Source organism: Lolium rigidum, chromosome 5, assembly GCF_022539505.1.
Source record: "Lolium rigidum isolate FL_2022 chromosome 5, APGP_CSIRO_Lrig_0.1, whole genome shotgun sequence".
NCBI lineage: Eukaryota > Viridiplantae > Streptophyta > Magnoliopsida > Poales > Poaceae > Lolium > Lolium rigidum.
In genome coordinates, this window is record NC_061512.1 from 201,517,498 (window position 1) to 201,533,529 (window position 16,032).

Sequence of the window (16,032 nt, forward strand, 5' to 3'; positions counted from 1 at the left end):
CCGCCACCGCCCACTCGGACCCCGGGGACACCTATCACCGTCAACAACATGAACATCATCCGGAGCATGAACCGCGGTGAGTCCTCTTGTGCCCAACCCGCTACTTGTACTTGTTCAAGTGTTCAATATGCAAATGCAAATGCAAATGTTCATTCCATCAACCTTATAGATAATTATTCACAAGGCAATGACAATGAGGCCGGCGGAAGCGGAGGAGGACAATAAGGTTGATGGCATGGTCTTGATGGATTTGTGGACATTACACTTGTTATGGATTGTACTTGTACTTGATGTGTGTTGATGTATTTGTGGACATTGCACTTGTACTTGATGTATTTGTGGACATTGCACTTGTTATGCATAAACTATGTGTGCTCGATGTATTTGTGGTGTTGTTCATGTGTTTGGTGATGCTATGGTGAATATATATGTTGTATATGTTATATATATGTGAAATGCAATTTTGAAATGCGGGGATTAAAGAAAAACAGAAAAAAAATGAAAAAACCAGGGGCCTTTGCCGTGTGTATGCACACGGCAAAGGACATTTGGTCACTTTGCCGTGTGCATACACACGGCAAAGGCGCCACGTGGCGCAAGCCTGTGAACCTGGGAAGCCAGTGTGTGTCCTGGAGAATCCTTTGCCATGCGTGCTGGGGAGTGGACGCACGGCAAAGAGCAGAAGCACGGCAACGAGAGGGCGCACGGCAACGTCGGGGCTCACGGCAGCGTCGGAGCGCACGGCAGCGTTTGGTGGCACGGCAGCGTCGGGGCGCACGGCAACGTCTGGTCGCACGGCAGCCTCCAGGACGCACGCGGCGAGACGGCGCGCACGGCAAAGGAGTGGGCGCACGGCAACGAGCGCGCGCACGGCAAACGCTCGAACGCACGGCAACGAGCGCGCGCACGGCAACGAGCCTTTGCCGTGTGGTTTGGACAGGCGCACGGCAATGTCTTCTTTGCCGTCGAGGGCTTTGCCGTGCAGACGCTGCCGTGCGCCGACGCACGGCAAATCCTTTGCCGTGCAAATAGGCCCCTTTGCCGTGCGATTGGTCGCACGGCAACGTAGTGTTTTCCCGTAGTGCCCGGATCGAATGGGTCGCGCCGCGGTAACATCGTTGGGTGCACTGTTCTGACAGGCCGGACTGCGAGACGCATTGGCCCGTTGAAGATGCTCTTAAACTTCATTGTAATTCCTCCGGTTTAAAATAATTGCCCAAAATAGAAATATCTACACATTAAAACTGGAATATCTATTTTAACAATTATTTTAACGAGAAAACCACGCATCTCCTACTATCACCATTAGCTTGTTTTATGTACAAATAAGTAGCATTGTTAGCACCACGCCTAACAAACGAAATGCAAAAGCTAGAAAAAACTGTGAGAACCAACCTGTGGTTGGATGGTTAGGAGGGCAGTGGCACCCCCAGCCCACCAGAGTTCAAATCCCAGATTTGACACTTTGGTGTCTCATAAAGGCGGAATATTCTTCAGTGGGAGGCGATGTTCCCGTCGACGGCGAGGCGCCTGTGGTGACTTCGTCAATCTCAAGACCCGCCGGATCAATTCTTCAACGCAGTCTCTTGGAGGTGCTCATAGGGGTAGGGTGTGCGTGTGTGCGTTCATAGGGGTGAGTGTGTGCACGTATGTACGAGCGTCTTTGATTGTACTGTGTTTCGCAAAAAAAAAAATAAAAAAAAATCTCTCTTGATATCCTAATCACTTGGCATAGTGGCATCAGTTTTCCGATTGGTTTTCACCTTCAACATTGCATATATTAACTACTTCCTCCGATCTATATTACGTGTGTAGATATATTGTGTTCATATTAGCAACAAGCAATATAAATTGAAGGGAGTGCCTGAATGTATCCTATCCCTAGCAAGGATTGCTCCATCTCTAATCGCTAGTGTGCATCCATTATAGGAGCTAGCAACATGCTCAAACCTTGGCTCCGGTACCAGACCGATACCTCCTGCCACACGACTTCAGCTCCGGTTCTTTTTCTTTTTTGCAAACTTAAGCGATGGAAAATGCTTAAAATCAGGCGACCGATCTGGCGCGGGGATCGGTCGTCCCGTCTGTACGCGTGCTGTGTTTTTCTCCCGTGCGACAGGGCCGGCCCCACCCTGCACCCGTACGGTTCCTTGGCATGTGCCCAGCTGGCCAGCTCCCGATTCCACGCGCGTAGCTCACACGGCGCAGCTAGCTCTCTTTGCATGCAACTCTCGATTCTTGCAGCTAGCGCCTAGATTGTCCTGGGTTAGTACCTAGGAGATGAAATGGGCTAACCCTACAACGTGACTTTAGCTTGCTACCTGTATCCTGGTCCAAACCATGCATGATTGGTGTGATAGCGAAAAATATGGACCAGCTTCTAGACCGGCACACATGCAGCTAAGCTCGTTCCAAGTCACAAATGCTAGATTTTGTGGAGTTAAGCTGGTTGGTACCGTAATATTTTTTGTTGTTTTACTTGCTAATTTTTATTGTAAATATATTGGAAATTTGTTGTAAATAAATTTTTGGCATGGGAATTGTTTGTTTGTTAAAACTATTGCTAGATATTTGTTGTAAACACCTAAATTATTTGTTGTAAACACCTAAATTATTTGTTGTTTTTTGTTGTTAATTATTGTTGTAAATATGTTGCTGATTTGTTGTTATTAATTTGTTGTAAATACTTAATTTTTCTTAATTTTTCTAATAATTATTGATGAAAATACTTTATTGATTTGTTCTAAATGCCTTTTTGTAAATTTCCTGATAATTATTTGTTGTAAATGCTAATAAATATTTGTTGTAAATACTTTACTAATTTATTGTGAATATACAATTTTTTGTTAAATTTGCTGATAATTATTGTTGTAAACTTTATTGATTTATTGTAAATAGATTTTTGGTAGGGAAATTATTACTGATAATTATTATTGCTAAAAGTGTTATATTTTGTTGAAATTATTTCTCACTATTGTTGTAAACACCTCTACATGATTAATTTTATTGTAAATACATCAGCTAGATTATTTTTGTTGTACAAACACCAAAGAACAACACGTGTTAGAGAGAGAAAGTGTGAAAGCAAAATCAGCATTAATGAGACCGTGTTGTAGGACAACAGCTAGCTACTAGATAGTCTAGCGAATTTGACCTAGGGAATGAATCCCGTGCGCGGCGTGCGGCGTGGGACAGCAGCATGCGGGGCCCACGACCGATTTTCATAACAAAATCGGCCGACCGACGCCAAGCACGACCCTTAAGCGATCCCGTTAGAAAACGTCCGTCTCTTATATACAGTACCAAGCTTCACCTGATATTAATTTGGCTGTCCATAGTTCCTACTCTTCGCGTTATTATACCCTAGGTAGCGTCAGAAAAGGCTTCTCCAACCCTAGCCGTGATGAGCCGCCACCTTTCCTCGCCGGTGCCGGTGCCCCCGCTGGAAAACGATGACATCCTGGAGGAGATCCTCCTCCGCCTCCCCCCGCAGCCTTCCTCCCTCCCCCGAGCCTCCCTCGTAAGCAAGAGCTGGCGAAGCATCATCTCCGACCCTCAATTCCTCGGCCGCTTCCGCAAGCACCACCGGAAACAGCCTTTGCTCGGCTTCTTCTCGGGGCATGTTAGCAAAACACCCATCTTCACTCCGGCCCTTGACTCGCTCTGACCGCATCCCTGCCGCCCGCTTCCCCGTGCCGCACGGTCATGGCCCCCATGAGCACTGGCGCTTCATGGGCTGCCGCCATGGCCTCGCCGTCCTGATCAATGACTATCAACATGAGGTCATCGTGGGATCCTCTCACCGGGTGGCAGCGCCGCGTGCCTTTTCCGCTAGGGTCCCACAACAACGAAAGGGGGAGCACGTGGCGTTGGCGCGCCACGGTGCTGTGCGCTGACACCAAAGATGGGCATGTTCATGGTGATTGCATCTCAAGCCCGTTTAAATTGGTGTTGGTGCGCAATGGATACATGGAATCGTTCATGCAATCGTTCGCTTGCCTCTATGAATCGGTGTCTGGTGTATGGGGAAATATTGTCTCAACGGTGACCACTGATGAGATTCATCTGATATGTCCCAACATCCTCATCGGGAATGCGCTTTACTGGTCGCTTTTTGCAGGTGATAGCCTCGTGTTTGATACTGAAAAACAAACCCTTGGTGTGATCCAGAAACCGGCAGACGCTCGTATTACCGACTGCCGGTCCTTTCAGCTCTTGCGGACAAGTGATGATAGTGGCCTTGGCCTCGCAGTGATATCGAACTTGTGCATCCTGTTATGGAAGAGAACATCAGAATGCGATGGTGTTGCCGGATGGGTCCTGCTGCAGAAATCCATTCCACTAGAGGGCCTTTTTCCACCGGGAGAACCTTACATCGACAAGGAGGTGATGGTGGCAGGGTATGATGAAGACTCAAATGTGATTGTTCTCTCTACATATGTTGGAGACTTCATGCTCCAACTTGACTTGACACGGTTTAGAACTATTTCTGAAAGAGGAGATTGCTCGAGCAACAAGATCCATTATCCGTACAGAAATTTCTATAAGCAGGTAATTTTACCTCGTGTATCACAAGATTAACTACAATTACCATTGGTGTATGTTTGCTGTATTAACTTTAGTGTGATTAAGGATCGTCTAGATATATAATTAGTTCATTTCTTATCAGCCTGGTGATCTAATGGCAGATTGGCAATATAATTATGGAGTAGTAAAACCATCGAATTTGTGAAATATATAATTGATTAGCACATTTAGAAACTTAAAAATAGTTATGTATTTCCAATAAATACATGTGATCTAGCTTGATACTGGCCATCTTTTTACAAAAGCATTTATTTTACTTTCTATTAAAAATAACACGAGCTCTTCAAATTCGAAATGTACTACGCAATACTTATTTTCTCGCTAATATTGCTCGATCTGTATTCATATATTTTATGGGCCCATTGGGCATATTTGGTACATATTATTACCTAAATAATTCTAGAAGAATGCATTCTCTCTGAACATATAAGCAAGTAAGCAATCTTACATGCCTTAGTAAATGATTATCATAATACTTTTGCACCTATTAATGGATGTTGCTTCTCATTGACTCAAGGGAAATTTTTCTTCATGATACCGTTATTTTTCATCATTTGCTAAAACACACTATCTGATTGTGCCTTTTTCAGGTGTTGTTATAATTTTGTGACACATTTGCCAGAACTGTCCAAAAATGAAAAATTTTGCACCTTTGGCTGGGATGACCATGCTCTGACTGGTTTTGAAGAAAAAATTGCAAAACTTTCTGTTTTTAGTGAGGTGGTGTGTTGTGATAAATGTGTCACAAAATTGTAATGGTACCTGGCAAAGACACAAACGAATGGTGTGTTTTTGGCAACGCCAGAAAATAACGATGTCTTGTAGCCAAATTTCCCTTGACTCAACTTATCTTTGATTTTTTGTTGGTTTTATTAAACATATTTTGCATGTAGGGAGGAGAGTTGGGTGGAAATGGTTGGAGCCGAACTCATGAGATCTGTTAATGTGCTCTCCTGGTTATATAAGTGAGGTGATTTTATCTTTTCACGATGTGTTTATCTTTCACATTGGTTTCTTCATTTATAAGAGGATGCAAACAAAAAAAAACCTTTTGTATGAATTTTGTTAGTTCATAAATTGTCTAGTTATTACATTTCTAAAAAAGCATGTCTTTCATTTTGCAACGTGTCTTTGTGTAAATACTGGACGTTCTTGCTTTGCACTCTGTGAGTGTATCATGTGCATCTGATACTGAAAATAAATCACGGATGACTTGATAATCTAGGAAATCAGTATCGGTCTCAGATTCACTGATTTTGTAGGTTGTAAAGCGATGATGTGTAATTGCGTGCAAAATAAATTCAGAACATGTGAACAACGGAGGTTGAAAATGAACTGCATACCAAGTGTTCTCCTGTTGCCGGGTTGATGTTAATTTTTTGTCTAGTAAATAATGCTGAGATGATTCATGTTTGGAACGTATGATATCCAGAAAAATCAATTGTTTATTTTTGCAATCATGCAAATTTCTGTGATATATATTACTTAATCCGCTTTTTATCGAGTGAATATTATTCTTTGTGTATTTTTGATATGGTTTGTGCATTTTAGCTTTGGATTTTTGCAGCTGATACCCATGCCTTAAATTAGGTCATGCTTTTTGTTGTCACTGCTGTTTAACTGGTGCTGACTACCTAACTGCAATTTTTTCTTCACCCAAGTGAAGCCTACTATCAATACCATGTAGAAAATACTTTGTGGTAGTTTGCATAACCAGTAGAATAAGTGAGAGGAATGCCCTAATGATTTTGCTTTTGTCTAGAAAACAATGTTTACTGTTTTTTTTTTAATCGAACTACGGCGGGCTTACGCTAGCCTGAACACTTTCATATATAAACTCAGGAGATACATGGGAGAATTACAAAGTTTTAGAGGGAAAGAGGAGTTCAAGGACTAGAGGGGTTCAGGGGGGGTCATATCTGGTACACCATCAATTAAGAATGGATCTAGAGGTTTCAGAAGGGCAACGGTAAGCCCATAGCCTAACGCCTTGAAAACAATTCTTCACGACGAGGAGGGGGGGGGGCTTCATCAATGTTGTTGAAGACCAGGGCGTTCCTCCTCTTCCAAATGTTCCAGGCTATAGCGGTGTTGATAGTAGCTTCTTCAAAGCCGCGGAAAAGGAGCAGCAACACTTCGGCCAGGGAGGCATTGCTGAGGCGGGCGGCGTCTGGGTGGAAGAAACTCCACACATCTTGGGCTCTGGGGCATCGGATGAGCAGGTGATCAGTATCTTCGTCAGCAGAGCAGGAGGGGCAAGCAGCAGAGGTGCACACGTTGTGCCGGAAGCGGCGCTCGTTGGTGGTAATGTGTTGTCATCGGGCAAACCGGCATGCGCACCTCCGTCGCCGGCTACTCCGCAACAGCATTCGATGCCTTTCTCGTGCAGATGCAGTTGGCATTGTCCCAGCGCTCCCCGACGCTGTGGACATGGATAAAGAGCTGGCCACCTCTGGAGTCTCCCTGGCTGCCGAGGTGCCCCTTCGTGTTGATGCTGCACAACTGGGCCTGAGTGTGCTTTGGAGCCTCGCACCTCCGTCGTCGCTTTCAGGTGCTTCTCTGAGATCTGACAAGGACGATGACAAGATGTTGGCTCTGCGGATGCCTTTGGCCTCCGTTGATGGGGCTGTTTCCGGCTCAGTTCAGGGTTCTGTTGATGGGAAGGCGCTTGCGGAGTCCTGCGGCGACCTCTCTACTGCAGCTACTGCGACGGTGGATGCTCCTCCAACCATCCCTCGCCCTCCCGCGGGGCAGGTCTATGACCCTGCAGTGTTGGTCGAGGGGCTTGGGTCATTGTCATTGCCGCCAGTTGCCTTGAGTGGCCTTGCCAAGGTGTCCCTCCCTACCGATGATGTGATGTTGGCTCCGAGCTTGCTTTGGGTTGCTTCTTTGTGCTCCGACGATGATGGCGATGATGAAGAGTTGGCTCTGCAGCCACTGTTGGCATTCACCAACAGCAAAATTCCTGGCTTGGTTCGCAACACCTCTGATGTGCGCCATGATGAGGAGGCGCCAACAGTGCCCTACGATGGCCTCTCTGCTGCTACTCACGTTCTTGGAGACGGTGAAGACTGGGTACAGGTGGGTCGGGGAGGCCGACCCGGCCGTGAGCCTTCGTCTTTGCTTCGGAAGGAAAGCCTTGAGCGTAGTCTCGCCTTCAAGCGTTGGGCTCGGGGGAGATGCTTTCGGTGCCTCGAGCGTGGCCACCAGGTTAGCACATGTCGCGAGCCCTTCAGATGCATCCGTTGTCGTCGTCCTGGTCCTCGGGCGCGTTTCTGTCGTGCAAGCTTTCCCTGCTCGTTCTCACTCTCCGGGCACTCGTGTTCGTTCTCCGGACACTCGTACTCCTTGCCAGCAAAGCCGCTCTCCGTCAGCTCAGCCTTGTCGTCCCTCGGCGTCCCGGAGTTGGGTTGAGGTCGTGTGCCGCTCATCGTCACCTGCAACATCGCCGCCAAGGTCTTGTCCAAGGTGTTGCGAGGAGTCAAATGTCAAAGCCAACTTGACCAACTTGGACTCCCGCTTTCAGTGCCAGTTTGCCTTGTTGCGCATGGAGCTCACTCAATTGGTTGCTTTGCGCGTCGAGGAGGCGTCTCGCCCCCTTCATGAGAAGGTGGCAAGTCTCAAGTTGTTGTTGGCATGTGTTGGTCATTCTTTGGAGCCGATGGAGGCATGTTCTTCTGGCGGACAGGAGCTCGCCGCCGTGCAGTCTTCGCTCCCACTGCCTGTCGCCGCAGCCTGTTGTGTCGGTTGACTCCTAGAGAGAGGACACAAACGAGTTCTTGGCCCCGGTGTTGCAGATTACGCCAGAGCTACATGAGTTGCGTGGGGATTCTCCTGTGGTGCTTCCGTTGGTGTTGTGCCCTTCTGAGACCTTGGACGTGGCTACGACACCCTCACCACCGCAGCCGGAGCCTTGCCTGTTGTAACACCCCGGCCACCCCCCGACCGGGCATGTCACCCATGGCAGCTCACTAGGACCTCTAGACTATCCCCACAGACCAACACATGTCTTTCCTGCACACTTTGTCCTCACTCGTGCGCACCCGGGAACTACTTCCCGGTCGGTCACCCATCCTCAAATAGCTCCAAGCCGAGCACACTTAACCTCGCAGTTCTTTGGGGATGAGCTTCCGGAATAGAAGTTGCAACTTGTTGGTATGAGTATCCTATCAATCCTATTAATCCCTGGGCCAGGATGTCACACTCACCCCCCCCCCCCTTAGAAGATCGACGTCCTCGTCGATCAGCCCCAGGCTAGGAACGTCCCTTCTTGGCACACGTCTGTGCGTCCAGTGCCGACACATGTGCCATGCCGTGCGCCACATGCCCGAACCCCTGACCCACACACGCCCGTGTAACCGCGAAGGTTGGCTCTGATACCAAATGTAACACCCCGGCCACCCCCCGACCGAGCATGTTACCCCTGGCAACTCACTAAGACCTCTAGACTATCCCCACAGACCAACACATGTCTTTCCTGCGCACTTTGTCCTCACTCCTGCGGACCCGGGAACTACTTCCCGGTCGGTCACCCATCCTCAAATAGCTCCAAGCCAAGCACGCTCAACCTCGTAGTTCTTTGGGGATGAGTTTCCGGAAAAGAAGTTGCAACTTATTAATATGAGTATCCTATCAATCCTATTAAGCCCTGGGCCATGGTGCCTAGTGATGCTCTTTTTGCAAAAGAGCTTTGCGGCTTGCTCGCTAGTTTGGAGGTGGCTAGCCCTGGATATGGCAAGAAAATTGCCTACGTCTTAGCGGGTAAAGCCTCGGAGGACATGATCAAGAAGGTGGAGAAGTCTCTTAAAAAGGTATCGATTAGAAGGAAAAGAAGGAAGAGAGCCGTAACAAGGAAAGTTTAGCAGGTGATTAATTGTTGGACTCTTTTGGGTTGTCATGTCCTATTAGTGGGTCTTGTTAGCGACGTTGTGCTCTTGGGCTGTCGGTTCTAGTTGGTTTAGAGGTCGCATTCGTTTGTTGTTGTTCTCTTGTGGGTGTGCTCTTGGTGATCCTGTTGTTGTAGGTTTTCGCTCGGTTTTCTCCTAAAAACTGAGCACCCTCTTCTTAATTAATACATGAGGCAAAGCTTTTGCCACCATTTAAAAAAGAAGAATCTTCTTATTCTTCAACTTTTCTTCAAGCTATGAAGACACTTCCAAACGAACTGCTGAGCCAAGCCTTGTTACTGAGCTGAGTTCCTAAGACACTTTTGCTGATAGCCAAGTTTAATGCTTCGAATTGGTTAACTATTAACAAATGATAATTTTTTTAATATTTACTTCACCGTAGAAAAACCATATGAGCAGATCTGTCTCCCATAATGTTTTTTACTTCACATTTGGTATAAGCTCCGGATAATGTTTTGACATCCAATTTTATAACGTTTCCACAATGGTTGTGTACAAATTAGTGATGTTTAGTAGACATGACTTAACAAAACGAATTGCTCCTAGCGTCGCTCCCCAGGCGACGCCGGGAGCCAGCCCTAGCCACACCGCCAGCAGCCGGCCTACGTCGTCCCCCTGCCGCCGCTGCCGCCGGCCCTTGCCACGGGGGTGGCGGGCCTCATCTCCAAAGTGGGTGAGGGGTCCCGTGCTAGTTTCTTTCAGGGAGGCCGGCCCGTGTGGGGCGTCGCCGGACACGAGGGTGGAACCCAAGGCGGCGGCCCTAGAGCCTCATCTGCAGCGGAGTGATACGACTAGGCCCCGCGGGCCGGCAGGCACGGTCGTGGCGCGGCCTTGGTGAGGCGTTGTTGCTAGGATTGCTCGAGGGAGGAGGGCTTGCTTGCGTGGTGCGGCACGGCCCACGCATCCAACAACGGTGTGGCTGTGCTGCAGCAAGGAGGGGCACTGGGCGTGTGGGTTCTGGTGTTGCTGCTCCTGCGGGCGGCACATCAGAGCGGGTAGAGGTGGGTCGTCGCGGGCCTGTGGTGCGGCGACGTGGAGGTGGTGGCAGCTGCTGCGAGGATTTGGCCTCTACAACAATTACACCTAACCTCTCAACAACGAAGTGATGCACGCGGTTCTGCTAAAAAGGAAAAAAAATAAAAGATCCCGCTACGACGATCAAAACATTGTAGCTGCAAACAAACCACTCCCAAGATAGAGTCACGCTCTCAAAACAATGCAATCAACAAGGTCATTGTCAGACACAATAATTAAGACCAGACCTTGGATTTTCACCTAGGCCACTGTTCAAAAAATCGTCTGATTCAACGATTAATCGACTGATTAGTCGCTACTTGATGTGTTTAAGTCCAAATATGAACCATTGCAATGAGATATAGATGAAGGACATCAATAGTAAGCTCAATACCAACATTGCAATTTCCATCACCACTCACCATATCATTACCTTGTGTCTTGCATGCCACACATTGGTGAAGTGGATGAAGATGAGAACTCATCACGACCGGAAGTGGAAGCAAAGCAACCATCCTTAATGATATTGGACACATCATATTTATCTTGAATCTTTGTCCATAACTCATGAGCGCTCCAAAAAGGCAAGTATGGAAAAAGATCTACATATCTCAAAGCATTCATAAGAACATTAGAAGCTTGAGAATTGAGATATAAATTTTTCTCATCCTCTAAAGATAGATTTTGTGAATTCATAGGAGGAGAAAAACCTATATCTACAATTTTCTCCATATGAGGTCAATGTCCCGAAAATAACTAAGCATGCAAATTTTCCAAACATCATAATTTGTGCCATCTAATATAAGAGTGTTATCATGCACTAATCCTCTAGCCGACATCTTTACTCTCAAGGCGGTGAAGCCTAAAATGAGAGACCTTGCTCTGATACCAATTGAAAGGACAAGGATGTCGCCTAGAGGGGGGGGGGTGAATAGGCAATTTAAAACTTTTACGAGATGGGCTTAACAAATGCGGAATAAAACTAGCGTTTACTTTGTCAAGCCCAAAGCCTATATACTATGGTTCACCTATGTGCACCAACAACTTATGCTAAGCAATACGAGCAACTATGTGATAGCAAGATATATAACTTCAAGTACGATGGCTATCACAAGGTAAAGTGCATAAGTAAAGAGCTCGAGTATAGAGATAACCGAGGCACGCGGGAGACGAAGATTTATCCCGAAGTTCACACTCTTGCGAGTGCTAATCTCCGTTGGAGAGGTGCGGTGGCTTAGTGCTCCCGAACACCACAAGAGGCTCACCTTGAGGTGTGGTTGCTCGATGCACACCAACGCCACAAAGGCCTGATGGCGTGTAAGACACACGTCCGTTGGGAACCCCAAGAGGAAGGTGTGATGTGTACAGCGACAAGTTTTCCCTCAGTAAGAAACCAAGGTTATCGAACCAGTAGGAGTCAAGGAACACGTGAAGGTTGTTGGTGGCGGAGTGTAGTGCGGCGCCACACCAGGGATTCCGGCGCCAACGTGGAACCTGCACAACACAATCAAAGTACTTTGCCCCAACGTAACAGTGAGGTTGTCAATCTCACCGGCTTGCTGTAAACAAAGGATTAGATGTATAGTGTGGAAGATGATGTTTGTTTGCGAAGAACAATAAAGAACAAGTATTGCAGTAGATTGTATTTCAGATGTAAAGAATGGACCGGGGTCCACAGTTCACTAGTGGTGTCTCTCCCATAAGATAAATAGCATGTTGGGTGAACAAATTACAGTTCGGCAATTGACAAATAAAGAAGGCATAACAATGCCCATACATATATCACGATGAGTACTATGAGATTTAATCAGGGCATTACGACAAAGTACATAGACCGCTATCCAGCATGCATCTATGCCTAAAAGGTCCACCTTCAGGTTATCATCCGAACCCCTTCCAGTATTAAGTTGCAAACAACAGACAATTGCATTAAGTATGGTGCGTAATGTAATCAACACAAATATCCTTAGACAAAGCATTGATGTTTTATCCCTAGTGGCAACAACACATCCACAACCTTAGAACTTTATGTCACCGTCCCAGATTCAATGGAGGCATGAACCCACTATCGAGCATAAATACTCCCTCTTGGAGTCACAAGTATCAACTTGGCCAGAGCCTCTACTAGCAACGGAGAGCATGCAAGAACATAAACAACATATATGATAGATTGATAATCAACTTGACATAGTATTCCATATTCATTGGATCCCAACAAACACAACATGTAGCATTACAAATAGATGATCTTGATCATGATAGGCAGCTCACAAGATCTAACATGATAGCACAATGAGGAGAAGACAACCATCTAGCTACTGCTATGGACCCATAGTCAAGGGGTGAACTACTCACACATCGATCCGGAGGCGATCATGGTGATGAAGAGACCTCCGGGAGATGATTCCCCTCTCCGGCGAGGTGCCGGAGGCGATCTCCTGAATCCCCCGAGATGGGATTGGCGGCGGCGGCGTCTCTGGAAGGTTTTCCGTATCGTGGCTCTCGGTACTGGGGTATTCGCGACGAAGACTTTAAGTAGGCGGAAGGGCGGAGTAGGAGGAGGCACGGGGGCCCCACACCACAGGGCGGCGCGGGGCCCACCCTGGCCGCGCCGCCTTATGGTGTCGGTGCCCCGTGGCCCCACTTCGCTTCTCCCTCGGTCTTCTGGAAGCTTCGTGGAAAAATAAGACCCTGGGCGTTGATTCCGTCCAATTCCGAGAATATTTCCTTTGTAGGATTTGTGAAACCAAAAACAGCAGAAAACAACAACTGGCTCTTCGGCATCTCGTCAATAGGTTAGTGCCGGAAAATGCATAATAATGACATAAAGTGTGTATAAAACATGTGAGTATCATCATAAAAGTAGCATGGAACATAAGAAATTATAGATACGTTTGAGACGTATCAAGCATCCCCAAGCTTAGTTCCTACTCGCCCTCGAGTAGGTAAACGATAACAAGGATAATTTCTGAAGTGACATGCTATCATAATCTTAACCAATACTATTGTAAAGCATATGAGATGAATGCAGCGATTCGAAGCAATGGTGAAGACAATGAGTAAACAACTGAATCATATAGCAAAGACTTTTCATGAATAGTACTTTCAAGACAAGCATCAATAAGACTTGCATAAGAGTTAACTCATAAAGCAATAAATTCTTAGTAGAAAGCTTTGAAGCAACACAAAGGAAGATATAAGTTTCAGCGGTTGCTTTCAACTTCAACATATTTATCTCATGGATAATTGTCAACACAAGTAATATAACAAGTGCAATAGGTAAACATGTAAGAATCAATGCACACAATTCACACAAGTGTTTGCTTCTAAGATAGAAAGAATAGGTAAACTGACTCAACAATAAAGTAGAAGAATGGCCCTTCGCAGAGGGAAGCATGGATTACTATTTTTGTGCTAGAGCTTTTCATTTTGCAAACATAGAAACAATTTTGTCAACGGTAGTAATAAATCATATGATTATGTATAAGACATCTTATAAGTTGCAAGTCTCATGCATAGATTACCAATAGTGCCTGCACCTTGTCCTAATTAGCTTGCATTAACATGGATTATCATTGCATAACATATGTTTCAACCAAGTGTCACAAAGGGGTACCTCTATGCCGCCTGTACAAAGGTCTAAGGAGAAAGATCGCATTTGATTTCTCGTTTTTGATTATTCTCAACTTAGACATCCATACCGGGACAACATAGACAACAGATAATGGACTCCTCTTTAATGCATAAGCATTCAACGACAAATAAAATTCTCATAAGAGATTGAGGATTGATTGTCCAAACTGAAACTTCCACCATGGATCATGGCTTTAGTTAGCGGCCCAATGTTCTTCTCTAACAATATGCATACTCAAACCATTTGATCATGAAAATCGCCCTTACTTCAGACAAGACGAACATGCATAGCAACTCACATGATATTCAACAAAGGTAATAGTTGATGGCGTCCCCAGAAGCATGGTTACCGCTCAACAAGCAACTTATTAAGAAATAAGATACATAAGTACATATTTTTCACCACAATAGTTTTTAAGGCTATTTTCCCATGAGCTATATATTGCAAAGACAAAGAATAGAATTTTAAAGGTACCACTCAAGTAATTTACTTTGGAATGGCAGAGAAATACCATGTAGTAGGTAGGTATGGTGGACACAAATGGCATAGTTTTTGGCTCAAGGATTTGGATGCACCAGAAGAATTCCTCTCAATACAAGGCTAGGCTAGCAAGGTTGTTTGAAGCAAACTCAAGTATAAAACGGTACAGCAAAGATTACATACGAACATATTGCAAGCATTATAAGACTTTACATCGTCTCCTTGTTGTTCAAACACCTTAACCAGAAAATATCTAGACTCTAGAGACCAATCATGCAAACCAAATTTTAACAAGCTCTATGTAGTTCTTCATTAAGGGGTGCAAAGTACATGATGCAAGAGCTTAAACATGATCTATATGAGCACAACAATTGCCAAGTATCAAATTATTCAAGACATTATACCAATTACCACATGAAGCATTTTCTGTTTCCAACCATATAACAACGAACGAAGCAGTTTCAACCTTCGCCATGAACATTAAGAATAAAGCTAAGAACATATGTGTTCATACGAAACATCGGAGCGTGTCTCTCTCCCAAACAAGGAATGCTAGGATCCGATTTTATTCAAACAAAACAAAATAAAAACAAACAGACGCTCCAAGTAAAGCACATAAGATGTGACGGAATAAAAATATAGTTTCACTAGAGGTGACCTGATAGGTTGTCGATGAAGAAGGGATGCCTTGGGCATCCCCAAGCTTAGATGATTGAGTCTTCTTAAAATATGCAGGGATGAACCACGGGGGCATCCCCAAGCTTAGACTTTTCACTCTTCTTGATCATATTGTATCATCCTCCTCTCTTGACCCTTGAAAACTTCCTCCACACCAAACTCAAAACAAACTCATTAGAGGGTTAGTGCATAATCGAAAATTTGTATATTCAGATGTGACATAATCATTCTTAACACTCCTGGACATTGCACAAAGCTACTGAAAGTTAATGGAACAAAGAAATCCATCAAACATAGCAAAACAGGCAATGCGAAATAAAAGGCAGAATCTGTCAAAATAGAATAGTCCGTAAAGACAAATTTTTCTGGGGCACTTAACTTGCTCAGATGAAAATGCTCAAATTGAATGAAAGTTGCATACATATCTGAGGATCACGCACGTAAATTGGCAGATTTTTCTAAATTTTCTACAGAAGGGGCTGCTCAATTTCGTGACAGTAAGAAATCTGTTTCTGCGCAGTAATCCAAATCTAGTATTGACTTTACTATCAAAGACTTCACTTGGCACAACAATGCAATAAAATAAATATAAGGAGAGGTTGCTACAGTAGTAACAACTTCCAAGACTCAAATATAAAACAAAAGTGCAGAAGTAAAATAATGGGTTGTCTCCCATACGCGCTTTTCTTTAACGCCTTTCGACTAGGCGCAGAAAGTGTGAATCAAGTATTA